This window comes from Adiantum capillus-veneris, chromosome 3 (genome assembly GCF_014529385.1).
Source record: "Adiantum capillus-veneris isolate H3 chromosome 3, ASM1452938v2, whole genome shotgun sequence".
NCBI classification, from domain to species: Eukaryota; Viridiplantae; Streptophyta; class Polypodiopsida; order Polypodiales; family Pteridaceae; genus Adiantum; species Adiantum capillus-veneris.
Window position 1 is genome coordinate 33,982,527 of NC_140933.1, and position 23,732 is coordinate 34,006,258.

The 23,732-nt window shown below is 44.5% G+C and overlaps 1 pseudogene; it reads right to left on the minus strand.

Annotated features, from left to right (window-relative positions):
- Positions 1-8,673: 8,673 nt before the first annotated feature.
- Positions 8,674-13,012, minus strand: LOC147460723 (uncharacterized; annotated as a pseudogene).
- Between the last annotated feature and the right edge of the window lie 10,720 nt (positions 13,013-23,732).

The following is a 23,732-nucleotide window of genomic DNA, read 5'->3' on the forward strand; positions in this document are numbered from 1 at the left end:
CTTGAATTACATAATCCTAACATCGATTGGAGGGCTCAAAGAATTGAACCACAAAAAGTCCAAAAGAAGAAGGGAAGGAATAATAGGCCTCTATATCTTGGAGCCATAGGTCTTCATGCGTGCAGCCAAAAAGTATCCAACTTTCCTGATATTTGCAACTCCAACCGACACGTCGACAACAAAAATCATGGAGGCATTGCCACGTCAATATCAATATTACAATGATGTTTTTGAGAAGAAGAATGCAAACCTCTTACAGGAGCATCGACCCTATGGTTGTGCTATAGAGCTTCAGGAGGGAACCCAACCCCCTTTTGGCCCAATATACAAGCTATCTCAAGATGAATTGGTAGAATTAGGAAAAAATATTGATGAGAATCCTGCTAAGGGGTTCATACGACATTCAAAGTCCCGAGCAAGAGCTCCAATACTCTTTGTAAAAAGAAGGACGTAACTCTCTGGATGTGCGTGGATTATAGGGGCCTAAACAAGATCACCATCAAGAATTGCTATCCCCTTCCCTTGATCCCAGAGCTTCTTGAGCGCCTTGGCAAGGCAAGAATATTTAAAAAAATAGATCTTCGTGGTGCTTACAACCTAATCAGAATCAAAGAAGGTGATGAATGGAAGACAGCCTTTCGGACAAGGTATGGCCACTTTGAATATACCGTCATGCCATTTGGTCTCACAAATGCCCAAGCTGTTTTTCAACATTTAATGAACGATATCTTTTGGGAGTATTTGGATTATTTTGTGATAATATATTTGGATGATATCTTGATATTTTCCAAGGATCAAGAAGAGCATGAGCACCATGTACGATTAGTGCTTGAAAAGCTTCGTGCATAAGGGTTTTATGCAAAGTTGGAGAAGTGCTCTTTTCATCAATCTACGGTGGAATTTATTGGTTATGTATTTTATGAAAAGGGAATCTCCATGGATCCAAAGAAGGTTGAAACCATCCTTGATTGGGAGACCCCCACCTCGGTAAGAGATGTTCAATGTTTCCTCGGATTTGCAAATTTTTATCGTATCTTTATACAGGTATACTCCAAGGTGGTTACAACACTCACAAGGTTGGCAGGCCATAATAAGTTTGTCTGGGAGTCAGAGGCCGCGAAAGCATTTCAGACTCTCAAGCAAGATTTCACGACCGCACCCATTCTAATTCACGCAGATCCTACAAAGCCTTTCATCCTAGAAACAGACGCTCCAGATTTTGTCCTTGGCGCTATTCTATCCCAAGTAGGAGAGGATGGTCCAGTACATCCAGTGGCTTTTCATTCCCGCAAGTTCTCAACTGCAGAAATCAATTATGAAATCCATCAAAAAGAGCTCTTAGCAATCATCAACTCCATCGACACTTGGCGTCACCTACTTGAAGGAGATCCTCATAAGATCACTGTCTGTATAGATCACAAGAATTTGGAATACTTCATGACATCCTACGTCTTGAATCATCGCCAAGCCAGGTGGAGTTGTATCCTATCAAGGTTTGACTTTCTTATCTCTTATAGACCTAGCCGTCAATAAGCTAAGCCAGATGCCTTATCAAGAAGATCCTACCTGCACCTAGAGAAGGCGACGCAGCATTTGATCAATAAGAGTTAGTAATTTTGAAACCTGAGTAGCTTAAGCTAAACGCTACCATGAGCCAAGCTCCTGAAGATTATACTTTTCTTTCTAAGGTGAAGATGCAAATTGCCAAAGACCCACTTGCTCAGAATATTAGACAACAACTACAAGGAAAAGAGGTTAATGAGGACTTTCAAGAAATTGATGGACTAATTTACTATAAGGGTCTTCTCTATATTCCCCCAGAACCAACACGCTTGGAGGTACTTCAACAACGGCATGATCTTCCATCAGCAGCGGTAGGGCATTTTGGGGTCAATAATAGATCAAAGGCCCCTCGTCATCGTCCTCATGGGTTACTCCATCCCTTGCCCATTCCAACCAAACCATGGTCATCCATCTCCATGGATTTCATTGTAGAGCTACCCTGGTCACAATGATTTGACTCCATTTTAGTAGTCGTGGATCGGTTTACAAAACTGGCACACTTCATTCCAACCACTAAAACCATCACCAGCGAAGGTACGGCCAAACTCTTTCTACAACATATCTATCATTATCACGGATTACCGAATGACGTAGTTTCTGATCGCGGCCCACAATTCATCTCTAGATTTTGGAAAAGCTTATTCAAGCTACTCGGAGTACAAATAAACCTCTCCTCATCCAATCACCCACAAAGTGATGGACAAACAAAGATAGTAAATCGTTTTGGAACAGTATCTCCGTTGTACTAGCAATTATCACCGGGATAGTTGGGTCGAGCTCCTATCGCTAGCAGAATTCTCCTATAATAACAGTTTTCATGCCTCCACTCATCACACTCCATTCTTTGCTAATTATGGTCAACATCCCAAACAGGATATCCACAGACACTATCAAGTCAAGAATCCAGCTGCTATTCATCTTACAAAACAGTTATCCGCAATTCACAAAGAACTTACAATTCATATCAAAGAAGCTCAATCCAAGTATATGGAAAGTGCAGATCTCCATCGCATGCAGCATCCAAAATACAAAGAAGTGGATAAATTGTGGCTCCTCGGACATGATCTGTGTTCATCTCGTCCCTGTCAAAAGCTTAATTATTGAAGGCTTGGCCCGTTTAAAATTATCCGTCAAGTCAATCCAGTCACCTATCGACTCCAATTGCCCTCAACCATGAAAATCCATCCAGTATTTCATGTCTCAGTCCTAGAACCTTGTCACACATCTAAGATCCCAGGAAGAGCACTACAACCACCTCCTCCAGTTGAGATTCAAGTACATGACGAATATGAGGTCGAGAAATTCCTAGATTATCGAGTTTCGCGTGCCAGGTTACAGTACATGGTACATTGGAAAGGCTATGATGTTAGTGAATGAACGTGGGAACCATCACACAATCTATAGCATGGATCTCTCAAAGTCCAAGAGTTCCATCAACAACATCCATGGAAGCCCAACTCAAGGAACACCACTGCTCCTTGTGGAGCTCGTCGCTAGAGGAGGGGGTAATGTCATGGATGCTTGAGAGTCAGTCGCTTCCTGCATCATCACCTACATCATTGCTAGAAGGCTCTAGAAGAATCTAGAAGGATCTGGAAGATTCTAGAAGTTCTAAAATTATCAAGTAGATTCTAGAAGTTTCTAGAAGCATGGAGAAGATTTTGGAAGAATCTAGAAGTTTTTGGAAAGCTCTAGAAAGTTGAAGAAGGATCTAGCAAGTTCTAGAAGAACTAGAAGGATCAAGAAGTTTCTAGAAGCTTGGAGAAGGTTTTGGACGAATCTATAAGTTTTTGGAAAGCTCTAGAAAGTTGAAGAAGGATCAAGAAGGTTCTAGAAGAACTAGAAGGATCAAGAAGGTTCTAGAAGAGTCTAACCTCCTCAAGAAGAAACTAGAAAGTCCTACCCTCCTCAAGTAACCTCCTCAAGCACTAGTATAAATAGGGGTCTTGGGCCACAAGCCCCTCAGTCTTGCCAACACCAGTTGTGACGCTCCTATGAGGAAAGCCCTCTTGTAGTTCTTGTTTTATGTTCAAGTCTTGTCCTTGCAATCAAGCCTTGTCTTGTACTCGAGTCATGTAATCCAAGTCTTGTATCTAGCTCTCTTAATAAAGTATTAAGTCTTCTAATCAAGATTAAACTTATCATAAAGTCCCAAGTTCTTGCACATTGTGAGTGCCTCCTCTTGCTCTCTTCTAGCTCAATATGCGCTCATAACAGATGGATTATTGAAATAATAATGAGTACAGATAATGGACTATTGAATAATAGAGAAAAACCATTGTGTATCAAATTCTCAGAAAAACCTAGATTTAGTGTAATCCCACCTACAATTTTTTGCAAATATATCTAATGCACCTTAGAGACCCCTACCATGTGACATAAGGAAAGGGCTTGGACGGGGGGGGGATCAAACAAAGGTAAAGAAAGACAGAGAGTGGATTAGGTGCCAAGAAAAGGATTCCCCCCCCCCCCCCCCCCTCCCCTCCCCTCCCCTCCCCTCTCTCTCTCTCTCTCTCTCTCTCTCTCTCTCTCTCTCTCTCTCTCTCTCTCTCTCTCTCTCTCTCTCTCTCTCTCTCTCTCTCTCGTCCATAGGACGGGCCACATTCTTGTAAGATTTTAATTTGAAGGTTAGGAAACGCATAACAATGGGAGGAAAAAACCTAGGTTTAGTATAATTCCACACATCAATTTTGAGATTTAACCCTATTTTTTTAGAAAAAATATTTTTACCAGCACTCACTTCATAAAGTGAACATCCCCATGCTCCAAAAGAGACATGGATGCAAAAAGAATAAAAACATTTTTGTTTCAATTGTACAAATCCCATGCAAGTCAAAGCAAACGTCCTTATGAGTACATAGGGTCGCCTGACTTCACTCAAGCCCATGACCCGCACCACGGAGGTCGAGCACTCAACTTTAAATTTAAAATTGAAGGTGAGAATACCTCCAAATTTCAAATAAATCACAAAGTTCACAGATAAAATTTAGAGAACCTACAGAGTGCAGAGAAGTTTAGTGTAAAAACCTTCAAATATAGTGAATGTCCCTCTAATTAACGTGCAAGGACTAGGTGGGCCCCAGTTTCTTTGTCAGCGGGGCCGACTGCATCAGGAGCTTCAACGCTCCCTTGTGGGATGAGAGATTGATCTCCTTATGCTTCAGGAGCACCATCTATGTGAGAGCCGCATTAGACATTGTGGTTAGCTCTTGCGTGGACGATATGAAACTTTTTGGTCAGCTGCTTTTGGACCTGGAGGCATCCAAGGTGGGTATGTATGACTATTGAGGACTCTGTGCAACAGGCCATTGTGGGTAGAGGGATTATTGTGCCAGGCAGGGCTCAATGGATTACTATGCAAGTTCAGGGTTACCTAGTGGGCTTCCTGAACATCTATGCGCCCAATGTGGCGAGTGCTCGAGCAAAGTTTTGGTCCCAAATAGTTGAGTCTCTGCCACAGGTAGAACACTAGTGCATAGGAGGGGACTTCCACATGTTGGAGGACCCTTCTTGCAGGATTGGTTGTAGCCACGCTACTGTGCATGGAGTTGAGTTGGCAGCTTGGGAGAGGTTTTGTATGACTCTGAGGGTCTCGGATGTTTGGCAGCACTCTGGTTTTGTGAGGCCCCCAGACAGCCTTGCCTTCTCTCGTTCGGACCGCAGAGTGGGAGGAGTGAATCTATCGCAGATAGATCGCTTCTACACTAGTGACCATTTCAGTGACTTGGGAGGGATAGTGGGAATTCTGACATGGACTTCCTTCTCGGACCATGCACCAATGATCCTCACAGTGGCAGATAGACGGAGGAATGGGAGCATGATGCTTCGCATCCCAGAGAGGGTCTTGTTGGACTCAGCACTCAGAGAGTGGGTAGAGGCTCTCTGGACAGAGAGCTTGGATAGGTAGGATTCTCCTGCTGACAGAGTGGCCTCGGGCCTAGCTCAGATTAGCCATTTTTTTTCCAAAGAGTCTCTGGCTTGCCGGGCTACAGCGAGAGAGGAGGAGGAGCGTCTCAGATGGGGCATTGCTTCGTGACAGAGGATGCAGGAGCAGCATCCGGACAATCCTTGGTTGGAGGAGAAGCTACAACAGGCTTGTCAGGAGCTTGTTATAGCACAGAGGAGAGGTGACATGAGTTTTCTTTCCACCGACACGCAGCTCAGTGGACCCAAGGGTAGAGGTGATCGCTTCATGCTCACACGTTCGGTCATACACGGCTCTCCTCTTGCCTCGTTCCTCTTTCTCTTCTATGCGGAGGCGATGAGCAGGTTTTTGGTGTCGCAGGAGGTAGGTCTAAAGGGCTTAGCACTCCCTATTCGGGGAGATGAGCTTCTGGACGTTGAATTTGCCGATGACTCAGCCTTGTACTTAGATGGCCAAGAGGCCAACCTTCATAGGTGGGAGCAGGCTCTCGATACCTTCTGTTGTGCATTGGGCTCACTGATCAACTAGAGAAAGACAGTGGCTTTCTCGGTTGGTAGTACTCTTGTACCCGATTGGATGCCAGGAGAGGGTTTTAGGTGGATTACCTCAGGGACTGTAGTTCGGTACTTGGGCTGTTAGGTTGGTTTGGACTTGTCTCCCAAGCAGCAGATTGATCCCCTTCTCCTGTTGATCAGGAGAAAGCTGTTACGTTGGAGCTCAGCACGACTTTATTTGGCTGGCAGAGTAGTAGTGGCCAACCAGGTGTTGTTGGCAACTATGTGGTACATCACGTCTTGTTGGATCTCCTCGAGTTCTTGTATCATCCAGATAGAGAGGCTGATCAGGAACTTCCTTTGGTCAGGACATGACACTCAGATAACCCGAGCCAAAGTGGCTTGGGAGGTCATCACTTTTCCTTGTTCATAGGGAGAGCTTGGGATCATTGACCCAGCACAGCAAAGTAGAGCCCTTCTTGGGAAGTTCATCATCAGAGGACTTCTTCCAGATGAGGAGACCTGGAAGGAGTTCGTGCTACAACGACTTCATGCTAGGGTGCCTTAGGTAGGAGGCCCCTGGCAACCTTCGACCAGATGGATCTTCACAGAGATGCATAGAGTTGGTTTGAGCAGGAGACTGGAGGATCGCTTCGCTGTGAGTCTGCTTCGATCTTGGGATCTCTTGCGGCGAGGCCTGGAGCAGAGACAACCTACTTGCACGGAGGAGCGCTTATGGAAGCCCCTTGTCTGGAACCCCATGGTTAGTACTCAGAGAGGCCACTTGGTTGGTAGTCGGCCTCATGTTTCCTGGGATCCCATGGCAGCGGGTCCAGCACGCTCTTTAGGTGATTGGTAATTAGAGTTCACAGGCTTGTTAGAGGAGGTGCGGGGTTTCTAGCTACAGGGCATGAGAGGGATGCAAAGCATGTGCTACGACATCTCAGAGGTAGTTCAAGCTGAGTCGCTCATGCCTCTCGAGCCATTAGTACCCAGGTGGATGGGAGCCTTCACGCGACTAGATGTTCTCATCTCCGTCGGGGCCTGCTCAGAGATTGTTTCATCCCTTTTCTTTGATCTTTAGGGAGGGTGATTCCTACAGCGAGTTGCAATAGAGGCCCCACAGGTGGCAGAGTGCTTTTTTCAGAGGATACGAGTAGTGGGCATCTGTGGGAGGACGTGTGTCATAGATCCTAACCCAGCAGCTCTTGAGACAGGACTGGAGGCTGTGGGCTTGGGAGTGTTGTCCATTGGTACAAGTTCAGTGGGATCTTGGTGAGTGGATTTGGAGGGACCCCTTCTCTTCTGCAGATCACCTAGGAGTCCCTTTCTTTCAATACACTATTCGATTGGGACGTCATATACTAGCAGCATAGAGAGAGGACCGCCCCGTTGTAGCACATCATTGGTAGGAGGAGGGTCTCACAATTGAGTTCTTGGCAGCCTTCTGGGAGAGGTTGTGGGACTCCAAACAACCGAGGGGAGTCACCTTTTTTCAGTGGCTGGTCGCACACAGAGCTACAACAGTTGGGAGCTGGCTAGTGCACACTACAGTGGTCTCTCAGTCGCATGTGCAACTTGTTACCATCTTGTGGAGAGTCAGTGTCACTATCTTTGGGACTGTCCCTCGGCCCAGCAGGTGTGGCTACGAGTTCTTTGGCTGATCCCTGCTCTCTCCAGGGCTCGATAAGACACTTGGGGAGCAGCAGCTTGGTCCACCCTCATGAGCCTCGCACTTCAGTTTGAGCTATCATCCACCACCATGATGATAGTGATGTAGGAGGGGCGACCTACACTCCATCCTACTATAGAGCTTACTCCACAGGAGTGGTGCAATGAGAGAGAGGAGTGTTGGGAGCTCATCAGTGGCCCGGCACTCTGGTTCATCTGGCAGGCCCGTTACTTCTGCATCTTTGAGGCTCGCCATGTGCCACCAATAGAGACTGTTCACGATTTTTGGCTAGATCTGATCCATACTCTTAGACGACATCTTGAGGGACGACAGGGGAGTTCCGACCGCCTGCCGGAGCGCAGAGAGGCTTTCCTTCGTCTATGGCGTCGTGGGCTGTTTACACCATGGTCCAGGGAGTACTCCAATGGCATTACCGACCACCTGTGTGTCTTTTCCCTCCTCCCATTTCTTGATTTAGCCCCATTGTACATATGCTAGTTTTTTCATTGGGAGAGTCTCCCATCATGCTTGTTTAGCCCTCTCTTGAAGAGGTGGTTGTAGCCCTATGGGCAGTTCAGTAACTAATAGAAGGATCTTTTTCTCGAAAATTTTTAATTTTTTTTTGCTAAAAAGTGAAGTATAGCCGAATGCTCCAAAAATCATAGGTTTAGTGTAATCCCTCCTCTAGATTTTGAAATTTATGTCTAAATTTAAAGTTTGAAGGTGAGGAAACCTACAAAGTATAGAGAAATTGAGTGTAAACACTGGAAAGGGGGAAGGGGGAAAACTCCCAGCACACAAAATAATTGCCTCTCTATAGCCCAGTGAATATCCGACACCCCTAACCACACAAAAATACTTCTCTGTAAATCTCTACTACCAGGCTCGCCTTTGGGGATCACCAGCCGAACATATCCAACTATAACCATCTTAGCACAACAGACCCATCAATACAACCATACCCAATGATGCATAAACTTTCCCCAAATTTGTAAACACACCCACACCGGGAAGCTATACCCGCCTCGATCGTACACACCTGTGATTTGCAAAACACAAGCGCTCTCCCTCTCTCTCTCTGCACTCACACACAACCTATCTGGAGCCAACGCTACCACAGACTCACTGTCCGAGATTAGATGGAAAAGACGATTGAATACAAGGCTCTCGCGACAACTACAAGCACATTATGCATCACAAAAAAACATATAGAGACAATGATGGCATCAATCAGGTGCCTGCTCTGATGCAACCCTTGGCATCCACCTATTCTCATTCAAAGCTAGCTCCTAGGCAGCCCTCTTACTCTTCAGGCTTGGCCGCTCATCCGATCGGCGGCTCCCTTCCTTCCCTTCCTCTTCTACCATGCACTCACTGTGCACTTCCCACTGGTCCTGCTCTCGAACTTTCTCATAAACTGGCTGCCGTGCAACCCTTTCTGACCCTCCTTGTTCACAGCCGGCCTTGGAGCTTGCTTTCGATGGCATAAACGCCATCCAAAACTCCTCGTACTCCTACTCTCCTGTAGTAGCGCTCCTTCAAAACCCCGGGTTGCTCCTCCTTCTCAAAAATCATGCTTCTCCCAGTTGCTCACCTTGGCAGCCTCCCCCTGTATTTTTTCCAGTCCTCCTCTCTCGCCATCCCCACTGGCCATCCGTCCCCTTCATGTCTTCAGAGCTCCCTCGTTTTTTTTGCAATTAGAGGCACTGCTTCTTTTCTTGCATGTCGACCTCTAGCCCTGTAGTCCCTCTGCCGACCTTAGTCATCACGGGCCTACTTTCTCATGCAGACTGACTCTCATCTCTCCTTTGCCACCCACCTCAGCATCTTCTCCAGTATAGTGCCCCCATAGCTCAATCGATTACCTTTGTTTTAGCTGCAAGCTAATTTTGCATTCACTTTATAAGAGCTTTAATTTGGTCCTCTTTCCCATCCGTCGATTGACTATTGACCCTCGTTGGTCGTTGAAGAAACCTCCTTCGACTCCTTCTCCTGCACACCCTTTCGACTCTTGAGCTCTTTTTCCTTATAAAAAATGTTCTTAGCTTCCCGTCGTCATGCCTCCTTGCCATAGATTCAATGAGCTTCAATGCCCTCCAGATGGATAGTACTTTGGGGAAGAATCAACCAAAAGCTTCAAGTACTTTGGCACGAATATCATAATTAGCATACATATAAAAAAAGAGCACTGTCAAGTTGAATACCCTGTCAAGTAGCGTGTCCTACAGATATCTCAATCAAAATCCCATATCATAAATCTCATAACACCTATATCAGCCTTGTCTCATTCTCAATCTTGTGATATCAACATTTGCTCCTGTCACCTGTGAATAGCAAAAAACACTTGCAGCTTCTACTAGCGAGTGCTCCATCTCGGTGTACCTGTCTCCTCGCTGCATCAAATACTTGCTCAATGTCCCTATCATTTGCCTGCAAACTACCATGCCTGGGCTTCTTGCACTTCCATAGGCTGACCATCTTCAGTTGTGCCATCATTGCCCAACCCCCTGTTGAGCATTCATGCTCAACCACTGTATTATTTAGATAAGATATGATTGCATATTAGAAAACTAAAAATTAGTATGTACATAAGCTATAAATAGATAGAGAGAGATTTTATCAGCTGTAGAATCCCCCCTAATCAAATGGAAAGCCATAGGCTCTCCCAACTGTGATGCAAACTCCACCAGGATCAAATACATGGCATTGAGCATAGCCATCCGTCTATAGTACATGCATAATCAACCATTTTTGTGCACCTGTAAACCTAAAAACAAGCCTCTCGTGCAGATTTTCATAGCATTGATCTTCAACAACCTATATCACTTAGTCGGTTTCATACACAAAACAAGCCTATAAACCAACCTGTGAAGCACATGTACCATACCGTCATTATCCTCTCACCTGCTAGAGAGCTCTCCATAGCAGACCCCTAATCAAGAGAGCTTTGCAAACCGTACAAAACTACCTGTAAAGCAACTTTCAAAAGCATGTCCATCAATATCATAACACCCATCTTTGGAACCTATCTTCCACCACCACTGCTTGTTGCATAGCCAAACCTACCTGTGTTCCAATCATACCCTCTGTTGTAGGTCCTTCAAATGGCATACACGCCATACCTGACTCACCATGCCAATCTTCGTCCACCATAGCCTTTGATGCTACATCTTCAACCACTTCCATGCGAGAGCAAATTGGATTGCTCGACCACCGTTGCTTGAACAATAACATGCTCTTCAAGGACTTCTTCTATGACCATATCATCTGCTTAGAGAGAAAAAAAGCCATCTATTACCTCATTTTTTGGTAGGTTGACATCGCCAACACCTTCTGGAATACATTGCTACTCTTCAACACAATCGGTAGGGCAAGGTTGCCCAACCCCCTGGCTAGCTTCTTCTTGCACAGCTTCGACCATCGCTTTGCCAACATCTTGAAACTTGTTCTGTGAGCTCTGATCCATATCTTCATTTGCTTCTTCATGCAAACACACTTCGGCTAGGATCACATCCTTGCTAGCCGGGCTAACAAACTCTTGTACAACAATACACCAAATTGGAACAAATGACCAGAATGACTTACCAATGGCAAAATAGCTACCTCTTTGACACTTGAACTTTCTTTTGGCATATGATGAAGCTCCGTTGCCGAGATATACCCATAAATTACAGGCTTCAACAAGCCCATCTCCAGCCATATCTTTGCTTTCCTGCTCTTTACCTTCGCCAAGAAAACCATTTGCGCATAGTCCTTTGCACCACCACACTCGACCTTCTCCTTGATATGCGGATGCAAGCAGGCTAGAAACTGCTCTCGCTTGAATGATCTCCATTTTGCACACATGTAACAGTAGCTAGTCTCTCCCAAATAGACTCAAATTTATAAAAAAACAATGCAAAATCTTCACTTACATCCTGCTTCATCTTGCTCAATTGTTCACCCAAGTCCGATGGAGAAACCTACTTTTGAAAAGCTTCGACAAACCGCTTGCGAATCTCGCTCAACAACTGCTGATCTGCAACCTCCAATCCTTCATACCAGGCTTTGGCTTGTCCTTGTAGAACCAATGGTAGTGCCTTCAATTTAGCTTCATCTCGATAAATTCTCATATGCAATAGGTATAGCTCCAGGTCAGAAAACCAATGTGCAGTCTCTTCTTCTCCAACAATCACCAAGTCAATATCGGGCATCATCTTCAGGTTTTAAATCTTCACCGAGGAGCAATCAATAGATCCTCAGTGGGGGCACCATTGATGGAAAGGGGGAAGGGAAAAACACCCAGCACACAAAATAACTACCTCTCTATAGCCCAGTGAATATCCGACACCCCTAACCACACAAAAATTCACACACACACACTTCTCTATAAATCTCTACTACCAAGCTCGCCTTGGGGATCACCAGCTGAACATATCCAACCATAACCATCTCATCACAACAGAACCATGAATACAACCATACCCAATGATGCATAAACTTTCCCCAAATCTGTAAACACACCCACACCGGGAGGCTATACACGCCTCGACCGTACACACCTGTGATTTGCAAACACAACCGCTCTCCCTCTCTCTCTCTGCACTCACACACAACCTGTCTCGAAGCAACGCTACCACGGACTCACTGTGCGAGATTAGATTGAAAAGACGATTGAATTCAAGCCTCTCGAGACAACTACAAGCACATTATGCATCACAAAACAACATATAGAGACAATGATGGCATCAATCAGGTGCCTGCTGTGATGCAACCCTTGGCGTCCACCTATTCTCATTCAAAGGTAGCTCCTAGGCAGCCCTCTTCCTCTTCAAGCTTGGCCGCTCATCTGATTGGCCAAGCTTGGCCGCTCATTCAAAGGTAGCTCCTAGGCAGCCCTCTTCCTCTTCAAGCTTGGCCGCTCATCTGATCGGCGGCTCCCTTCCTTCCCTTCCTCTTCTACCATGCAGTCACTGTGCACTTCCAACTGGTCCTCCCCTCGAACTTTCTCATAAAGTGGCCACCGTGCAACCCTTTCTGACCCTCCTTGTTCGCAGCCGGCCTTGGAGCTTGCTTTCGATGGCATAAACCACCCACCTCTGTTAACTGCTCACAACCATCCAAAACTGCTCGTACTCCTACTCTCCTGTAGTAGCCCTCCTTCAAAACCCCGGGTTGCTCCTCCTTCTCAAAACTCACGCTTCTCCCAGCTGGCTCACCTTGGCAGCCTCCTTACTGGCCATCCGTCCCCTTCATGTCTTCAGAGCTCCCTCGTTTTTTTTGCAATTAGAGGCGCTGCTTCTTTTCCTGCATGTCGACCTCCAGCCCTGTACTCTCTCTGCCGACCTTACTCATTACAAGCCTATTATTCCATGTAGAGTGACGCTCATCTCTCCTTTGCCACCCACCTCAGCATCTTCTCCACTTGACAACTATAGAGCCCCCATAGCTCATTCGATTCCCTTTTTTTTTAGTTGCAAGATAATTTTGCATTCACTTTATAAGATATTTAATTTGGTTCTCTTTCCCACACCGTCGATCGACTATTGACCCTCGTTGGTCGTTGAGTAAACCTCCTTTGACTTCTCCTCCTGCACACCCTTTCTACTCCTTTTCCTCATTTTCTCATGTCACCCGTGGTAGCAAAATACACTTGCAGCTTCTACTAGCAAGTGCTCCATCCCGGTGGTGTACCTGTCTCCTGGCTGCATCAAACACCTGCTCAATGTCCCTGTCATTTGCATGCAAACTATCATGCCTAGGCTTCTTGCACTTCCATAGACTGACCATCTTCAACTATACCAACACCTTCAAATATAATAAAGTTGCCCTTAGAGTTTCTTTTATGTAAGTTTTCTAAGTTTTTCAATTTAGTATAACTCCCCTTACAAAATTTTGAGTGTTGTCTCAATTCTAATTTTCCTTTAGGCGCTTAAAAATTCTAAGTTTACCACAATACCACTATGAATTTTGAGATTCACTTTTAAATTCCAAGATAATTTGAAGGCGAGAGCACCCAAAAATCTTAAATGAATCTAGTTTCTACACCTTTAAAAACACCCGAGAGTTGTCGAAGTTGCCTCCCATCGTCTGCCTGTGCTGTGTGTTGAAGTCTGCTCCTGCCTTGGGCTTGCATAATCTGCCTTGGATTCATCGGATCGAACTTCTTTGATTCTTGATTCCCCTGATTCTCAATTTTGTAGATATCGATGTCAATTGTCGATTCCTGATTCTCGATTGAGGCTTTCATTGATCATCACACACACACACACTCTTAGCAGGTCATCGCGATAGACGTCAAAAAACTAGATTCCTAGATCATTAAGGATCCTTTTACTTTACCATTCACATATATGATGCTGGACAAGATTGCGGGCCACGAAATGTATAGCTTTATGCATGGGTATAGTGGCTACAATCAGCGCACTTGAAGATAGGGCCAAGACTACATTCATCACTGAATGTGGAGCATTCATGTATTTGGTGATGCCATTTGGGCTCTGTTATGCTCCAACAAATTTTCAAAGGTGTATGATGGAAATTTTCAGTGAATTATTGCATAAGTTTTTGGCCATCTTCATCGATGATTTGATAGTTTTCTCCATTGAAGAAATGGACTTATGATATTTGGAAATGGTGTTCAAAAGATGCAAAGAGAAAAGGATATATATAAACCCCTTCAAGTCAGTATTCATGGTCTTGAAGGGACAACTTCTGGGACATATAGTGTCGAGGAATGGGATTGAAATGGAAAATGGTAAGATCAAGTGCATTCAATAGGCTAGAGCGCCAACCACGGTGTCTGAGTTGAGTTCATTTTTGAGATGCATAAACTACTATAGGAGGTTTGTTCATATGTTTGCAGCCAAGGCATTACCTTTATATAAACTAATCAAGAAAGGGAATAAATTCATATGGACTCATTATGAAAAATATAAACCCTCTAGGGTCCCTTTGAGATTAAGGTTAATTAGAGGCCTTAATTAGAGGATGGCCAATGAGAAGAGGGTGGTAGACACAAAAGTAGGGGGACAAAGTAGTAGTACACTTCTTAATGGCCTCTTACCTAGTGAGAAGGAGGGCGGAGGGGGGGGGGACCTGGAACCTCCAAGTTTCCCTCCTTTTTGATCCATTTTTGAAAAAATCCCAAAATTTAAAAAAATCAAATCTTATCTTCTTACCCCTCTAAACTTATTTTATAGTCAAAAAAGCATCTTTTGACCTGCAAAAGTCAAAACATGCACTAGAAAACCCTAAAATTCAATTTTTCTCAAAAACTCTTGAAACATCCCTTTTTAACTATCCAAAGGTCCCCAAAAACTATTCCTTAATCAAAAAGTGATTTTATCTCTCTAGAACCCCTTTTCCAACCCCTCTTTGGTTGCAACCATCACACTCACCCTCTACTCCAACACTCTCCCTCTACACCATCTCCATTAGTGCAGCAAGGAAGCTCCTCTCTCCTCCCCTCCCATTGCCACACGAAGCAAGCATCATTCACCTTTTCCTATCTCCATTTCCACCACACTCCTCCCCCCTTCTGTCTACCACCTCCCATTGGCACACCAAGCAAAGTCATTCACTTTCTCCAACCTATATTGTAGAAACAAGCAAGGTCCTCCTTCTCCTCCTAATTTTCTTTGTTCACTCATGGCCATCAGCTCTACTTCGCAAAGGCGGCCAAAGGATGAGGTCACAATAGTTGCATGCCACAACAGAAGAGGTATAGATGGTGAGTGGGTGCCACAAGAGTTCACCAAAGGTGCTTGGGTATACATGTAGTCATCTGCTATTGGCCCTCATAGTGCGCAAAATTGTGCAAATTTGGATCATCATTGGAAAGGAAAGATTCTTGGCTTCAAGAATGGCAAAGACATGGGGACCGTAGCCCTTGTGCAACATGTTTTCTCAATGTCATGTACGCAATTAGAACAACCAACTTGATTTCTAGCACATTGTAAGTACACGTTTTGAGAATACAAAGCGGGTATGAAATCACGGTGGAATGCTCTTATGGATTTATAATTATGATTTGCTATGCATTTATAGTCATATTTCCATCCACATTGGTGGAGGAGCAACCACTACATAGCCTCTCTAGCACATTCAATGATATACATGTGGATATTGGAGCAACAATTTTTGAACATCTTTGCCCAACCAAACTGATTTAAAGAAGGATTTTCTTCTATTCTCACTCTTATATTGTGCTTGCTTCTACAAAAGAGTATGGAAAGCTTGAACCCATCCAAGTATCTTCCTTATTAAGTATGGAGTGGCCACATCCAAATTTGTGGTCGGTAGCATCTTTCAAGCAAAAGATGATAATTTAGGAGAAAGTTGGACTCACTTTTGGGCCCTGTAAGAAGTGCCACGTCGGTTTAGAGAGAGAAAATGAAAATGTTAACTTGTGCATTTTATGTGATAGTTTTCTGCGCAACAAAAAGCCAAACTGACATTCTTTGGTAGGTAGCTGCCGTCTTTATCATTCTTATCCTTTGTTCTCTTGTCAGGAATCCAACTAACCTTATGACTAATGATTTGAAATGCCAACTTACAAGCGTTCCCTCCCGAAACATAAGCCATACGAACTCTATCAACTCTAAACTTGAGAATATGGCTTTCCCTCCCAAAACCTGAGATATTTCTCCGTCTTCTTCTCTATCAACTCTAGGAATGGAGAACGTATCTTTTCCTAATGAAAACACTAATTTGAACTTACAATCCTCGGCCCCTTCATCTTTAACACTTACCCAAAGAAAGAACACACATCATCTTCATGTTGATGTATTGCAAGAGTACGCACCGTTGCAGAAACGTAGGAGGGAGTCTTTCTTATCTCAACGGGAGAAAGAACTTAGAAGGACAAACAAGGAACATCATTTTCATTTGTGGACCGATGGGTCTATTTATCCAAAGGATCCTATAACAAATGCGCCACCTCCCTTTGCTAATATCACTAACCTCTTACATTTCACAGGCGATGGTAAGGATGGGCTATTGGGATACACCGAACATTTGGAAATGAGAGGATTGAATGCGGAAAGGCAAAGAAACTTCCTGGCAATGGAGAACATGCAACTGAAGAAACTTAATGAAGCATGCTCTCAAAAAATTTCATCAAACAAAGAGACAATCCAAGGCCTTGAGAAGAAGATCACAAGTTTGCGAGAGAAAGACACCGTGCTTGGTAGTCGGAAAAGAAAACGAGATCTGTGCAACCTTGATAACATGAAGGTTGGTAGTGGTGGCCTGAAAAAATGAATACGAGCTTTACGGTAACTCGAAGTTTGTTTCTTCAATGTGCTTCATTCAGAAGTGGATACACTTACTTTCCTATACATGATAATAACGCATTGTGCTTTTTTGGCAGGTCTTTACCGCATCCAAACTCGAACGGTGCAGGCTTCAATGCCGAAGTGCATTACAGCCGTCTAGTTCCAAAAGAAGTAGTTGAAGAGATGATAACTCAGAAAAAATTTCGTAAGTTGAAAGGAAGGCTACTTACCCCCTTCATGAACGAGAATTAGCTGGAACCAATGGAAGTGCCAGCAATACTTGATGAGAGTGGCATCTCGCAGATGGGATACAGGGCACTCTTCAAAGCATTAGCTAAAAAATCTCAAAATAAAGTACAGAGAGGATCATTGCTGCCAAAGCCATCACATGTAAAGGCTGCTCGCTGGCACGTAAACGATGAGGTGTTTGAGAAACTTGGGTCACCATTCCATATTGAAGCAATGTTCTTAGGCAAGGGCGGTAGAGAGGTACAATTTAACGAGCACAACAACCTCTTTGTTGATCTTGAAGCATTGCAAAGGTATGCAGTTCACTTCTTTGACATCAGTCGAGACGAGTGCGTTGGGGTTCTCAAGTTTGTTTTGAAGCTCGACGAGTGCGAGGTCCTGAAGAACAAGAAGTTGGAGAGAGTCACCATTACCCTCATGAACAGAGCTCTGGATCCATCAATAACGAAAGAGGATCCACGATACTTCAACGTGCAATCAGAAAACAACATTCTATCTCTAGGATCATTTCAGGTATACTTCGGTCAATCTCTGATAACAAAAATATTTATTATTTGGTTGTTGATTTTGTGCTTTCATTTTTCACTGCAGGTTGATAAGGAAAATTTTGAAATCCTCGATTGGGTTTTTAGTCAAACCCAAATTCCTTCTATCATCAGTGAGCAAAGAAACAGAACCGTTCTTTCAATGGAAGGATTTGGCGACTACACAGTGGAATGGCACATGGCAGGTGACTTAAAGACTCTTAAGTATATGTACAACATAACACACGGAGCAGCTGTGGCAAATCCATGCTTATATTGCATGACTGATGCACAATCACTTGAGAGTGTGCAATGGATTAGAGCTCCAAATAGACATCTTCAAGATAAAACTTTTAAACCAGTGCTTGATATTCCTCTCAGTAGATTTCACGTCTGTACACTTCATGCACTCTGTCGAATAATTGAAAAGGTGGTTCATAATTGTACATTTGTTTTGCATGGACATTAAAGCCAGAGAGTGAGTCGAAAAGAGTGATCAAAGCATTAGAGGGAGTGCTCTCAGACATTGGTTTGCATGGAGGCAATGTCAAAATTGAAGAGGACCCTAAGATGTCTCAAAGGCGATACAAGGTACCAAGGAAAGCATCGATAGACAGAGTGAAGGAAAGAAGGTTTCTTGGGTTTAGCCTCAAAGATTCAGATAGAGAAGAAAGGAGAATCTTGTTCAACAAATGGAAACAGTTACATAAAGTGGTTAAAGACAATGTTGGTGGTGGGGCAATCCATAATCACAAGGCGAACGTGTGAAAATCACTAGATAAAATTTTCCACTACCTTGAGCAACATTCTTGGGACCAAAGTAAGCTCACATCATTTCAAGCAGCCTTGCTGGATTGGAAAAAGGCTTACCTTACAGGGTGGGGTGGGCAACATATCACACACTACATGGTAGGTTGGCATTCTACGTATAAAAAACAAAATTTTAAATTGTACTCAACTGACCATTTTGTTTTATTTCAATGCAGCACATACTATTCAGCCATGGTCCATATTTTGCCAAGACATACGGCTCACTATCAATATGGTCCACACAAGGCATGGAAAAAACCCACTACATGGCAAGAACAGGTTATTTTAAGCACACTCGGCATGGGGGAGGAAAAGAAAAGGCCAATAGCCTATTAGAGTTACACCAATGGACTTATAGACGACTAATTCATAGAGCAAGGCAGAAGGAACTTCTTAAGAGTTCAGAAATTACACGGTCTTTACAACACATCCGCAAAGAGAAGAAACAGATGGCTTGGGGAGCTTCAAATGCGGCCGAGCGCCATGCGAGGTGGCACCGGTCACGAGTCAGGAGCGGGAGAAGATGGACCTGAGGCCGTCGTTTTTATGCTCTTCGATGCACCTCCTTCCTCCTCACTTTGTACCTGTTCGATGTGCAAGCTCTGTAGACGAGCTCGTTCCTCTGTTGATGGCAGCATCCCTACGGGCATCATGCGTCTTCTTTCCCTCAGAAACAGCCGCTTATTGTATGGATATAAGCTTTCCGGGTCTTCAACCCCTACAGCCAGAGCCTGAGCTGTGTAGGACATGAAATATGGGGCTCTGAGTGCCTGGCACCCATACCCAATGCCAAATACACGTAGAGCAAACTGTTTTTCAATCAGAATTACTCTTTCTACGTTTCGTGGGAGGGGGTGCCCACCACACAATCTTGTAATAGCTTTCATTGCAAACAGAGGGAACTTTGCATTGTCATCGGAATATTCCTTGTGGTATATTATGATATACATAATAATTGCAATCAATTTATTAGCCGTAAGTGAGATGAGTACAATTGTCAAGTACTTGAATTGTTTCTACAATCCTTTTTGTGGTTGAAACGCCGGATGTAGTGAGACAACGCTGCATCCTTGCCTTGGACGTCAGTGACAAGCCCTTGGCGTGAGCCTCCCGCTCTTCTAAGGAAACTATCGTCATACACTAGCACCTGGCAGCAAAAAAAAATGTTCATGATATTTTATCACTCGGCCATCTCTAATACTATATGAATGCTCGACAAAAGTTACCATCTGATTCTCGTCCATTTCCAACATCGACCTCCCCCATAAGTGAATAGACTGACTATTCATTATATGATCTTCTGGTGCCACGTGTCTACCCATGTTTTCCAAGCCGAGTTGTTTTGTTGTCAATTCAAACTGCTCATCTGTTGGCAAATCGGCCTCTCCGGACTTTTCCTCATTGAACGTATCTTTAATCAGTTGCGACCCTGAAGTGAATTGTGAGTCACGGACAGCTGTGTTAGCAATAAGATAACTGTCCACTACATCATCGTCCACAAACACCATGTCTGCCTCACAAAAATTTGCAATTGCCGCTAGGCAGTAGTCCTCCCGTATATTGAGCTCATGCATGATATCTGTGAGAAGAATATAGTGGGTGTCGCCCGCCATAGCAAAGCTGGGAGCAGAATTGAGAGGCAAAGTCACTTCCATACTTGGGCTTTCTTGCCTGCACCCTATTGTTGCATCCACAAGAGAAACAAGAGTTAAGCCCGCATCAAAGGTTTTCTTTAGTACCTCTTTCCGCTCTTCTTCTGGATTTAGTTGAGCCTCCACATCCTCTACCTCTTCCTCCGGCGCCAATGGACAACTACCGAAAGTTGTTGACTGCGAAGTCTCTGACTCGCCATCCGTCTGCAAGTATAAGTAACAGACAAACCCATGGTAGAATTCCAATAAGCGACATTTTTTTAAGTGCTTCATACACCTGTCTTGTACAAGCAATGCATTGGAGGGACACTTTTCAAGACAGCGATTCATTCTCCTTGAAGCACTCTTGTCAGGGTCAAGGTCAGCAGGGTGCACATATCTCATGCCATCAACTGTCATGGAATTGTCACAATTGACTGCCTCATACTGTTGCAAATGGTTTTGTAGGTACTCAAAGGAGCAATCTATAATCCTCTGTATAGAAAACTCTGCATTGAACATTCCTGATAGTTCTGGTGCACGGTGATGAGCTCGGGCGTTATATAAGAATGTGAATAGTTTTTCTTCACATGTATCCTCACTCACGTCTGTCTCCAGGACTATGATCCCCATGACTGAAAGAAAAAGCAAGCCAAAACTATTTGGTGTCATAACAAAGCGAATGTTGGGCCTCGAGTACCCCTCAATGTCCTATTTTGCCTGGTTCGACCCCGTGCGCTCATGTCATAAGAGGTGACATTAATTAGTTGAGTTAGAACCAAGCGAGTAGGGTCCCCAGGAATTTTCGAAGGACCCTCTTCGTTTGGTTCTGTCCCGTGTGCTAAAGTCATAAGAGTTGACGTTAGTTGAGTTAGAACCAAGCGAGTAGGGCTCCCAAGAATTTCTGAAGAACTCTATTCGCTTGGTTATGTCCCGTGCGCTAATGTCATATCGACAGGTTATGTCCCGTGCGTTAATGTCATAAGTGGTGACATTAGTTGATTCAGAACCAAGCGAGTAGGGCTCCCAAGAATTTCCGAAGAACTCTATTCGCTTGGTTATGTCCCGTGCGCTAATGTCATATCGACGGGTTATGTCCCGTGCGTTAATGTCATAAGTGGTGACGTTAGTTGAGTCAGTACCAAGCGAGTAGGTCCCCCAAGAATCTTTGAAGGGTCCTATTCGCTTGGTTCTGTCCTGTGGCATCCGGAACAGGTGGATAACAACATAGCATATTATGTTTTTTTTTTTACCATAAGCGCGAGTGAATAGATTAGAAGAGCAAAAAATAATTTACAAGAGGGGCAGCTACACACGACTGCTGCATGACAGTGATAGATTTATAGTTCAAACAAGGAGTAATTTTTCCAACCATGAATGCGATACGGTCACCACATAAGGAGTAATTATTCTAACCATGCATGCGTTTTTACCCTAACGCAGTGGCTTCGGTGCGCACACAGTTAACAACACACAGGAAGAGGAGAGGCAGGGAGAAAGAACCTGTCTCTGCAATATCCAATGGCGCCGAGTTGGATGGTGATGTCGCAGGCCACCGACAGCAAGAACCAGTAGGGGGGCGATGGCGATGGCAACGCGGAAGCAAAGGACTCGACCCATTGGAGGTCACTCAACGCAGGATCACGAGAGCTGGGCAAGGGGAAGAGCGCAAAAAATTCAAAGGTGATGGCGAATGCAAGGGCAATCGGCGTCTGACTCTAAACACAGGATCACGAGAGCTGGCAAAGGGGAAAGGCGTAGAAAAGGCAAAGGCAATGGCGAATTCAAGGGCGATCGGCGTCTGACTCTAAACGCAGGATCACGAGAGCTGGCCAAGGGGAAGGGCGTAGAAAAGCAAAGGCACGAGAGCTGGCCAGGTAGAAGGTGCGAGATGGAGATGGAGATGGCGACTGCAAGGGCGATTGGCGTCAGTCTGACCCTTAACGGTCACTCAAAAAGGCACATGGGCTGCGCTCTCAAGGACAACCAGTATTAAATGGTCTCAGATTCCCATGCAGTACGATTTACCAACCGCAATCTCGTGCATAAGTGAAGTTGTCACCCTCCCCGAGGTAAGCATTCTAAGTTGAGGCATTACCCCCGCCAAACATCTCAATTTTCAACTATTCTGCCTCTTTTCGCGTCCTCTACTGCGCATCATTCTAATTAACTCTACCCCCATCGACGCTACGCGGTAAGCAAACTCCATCACCTCTTACTCTCGCGCATCCTCCTTCTCTTACTCTTGTTCTGCAGTGCTTCAACGACGCGGAACTCTACACACAGTGAAGAGGTATGCTACTTACTACCCTTCTGCGCACTTGTATTTTGTGTAGTTGGTCAGTACCAAGCGAATAAGGTAAGGTCACTTAGTCCGAAGAGCCCTATTCGCTTGGTACTGACCAAAAGAAAATTTAAGTGATGTCTGCTAGTACAGAGGTCAATACTAAGCAAATAAGGGAAAGGTAACCCCTGCTTGTTGCGGATTTAGGGTTTTCCTTGCCAAATACGCCTTTTGATTTCGGTCCCGTGCGCTTTAATTTGCTATAGTTGGTCACAGTACTAAGCGAATAAGGTAAGGTCACTTAGTCCGAAGTGCCCTATTCGCTTGGTCCTGACCAAAAGAAAAGTTAATAAGTGATGTCTGCTAGTACAGAGGTCAATACTAAGTAAATAAGGAGAAGGTAACCCCTGCTCGTTGCGGATTTAGGGTTTTCCTTGCCAAATACGCCTTTTGATTTAGGTCCCGTGCCCTTTAATTTGCTGTAGTTGGTCAGTACCAAGCGAATAAGGTAAGGTCACCTGGTCCGAAGTGCCCTATTCGCTTGGTACTGACCAAAAGAAAAGTTAAGTGATGTCTGCTAGTACAGAGGTCAATACTAAGCAAATAAGGGAAGGTAACCCCTACTTGTTGAGGATTTAGGGCTTTCTTTTGCAAAATACGCCTTTTGATTTTATAAGAAAGAAACAAAATTACAATTGAACACCGGGTTTGAGTTAGAAAACACTTCAGACTTTACAAAGAGTGGCCTATTAATTTCCGGGGGGTTTAGGGTTTAGGGGTTTAGGGGTTTAGGGTTCACAGCCAGCTTATCTCTTCGCAAAGCATGTTTGCAAAGTTAATGGCCTCCTCATATTTACTGGATAGCTCAAGCACTTCATCCTTCATTTCCTGAAGCTAATTAATGATTGCCTCTATAGAGCCATTCTCAGCGAGCAATCGCTGCATGTCTTCAGGCCTTCTTGCTTCCAGAGAGTTTTTAAGGATTGAGACCCTCTGCCTGACAATCAGCATTTGTTGCAGCTTCAGGCTAGCATCCTGCACAGAGCATTTAGCAAGTAAGCTCTTCAAACTAGGAGCTTGGAAATTGGGAGTAGAAAGCAAAGAACTACAAGCAACTTACCTCGAGAATAGACTCCCGTGTTGACAATAGCCACTCTCGAGCTGTGTCGATCGAGAACACTAAAGGTAACATCAGGGGAGGGCCAAGGGGGGACCTCATGAGGAGGGCCCGGATGCGGTGTTGCTGGCGTTGCGGGAGTATACCTTGGAAAGGCATTGCCACTATCCTAAGCTTCTTTTAGTTGTTCTACGAAACCCTGAGGG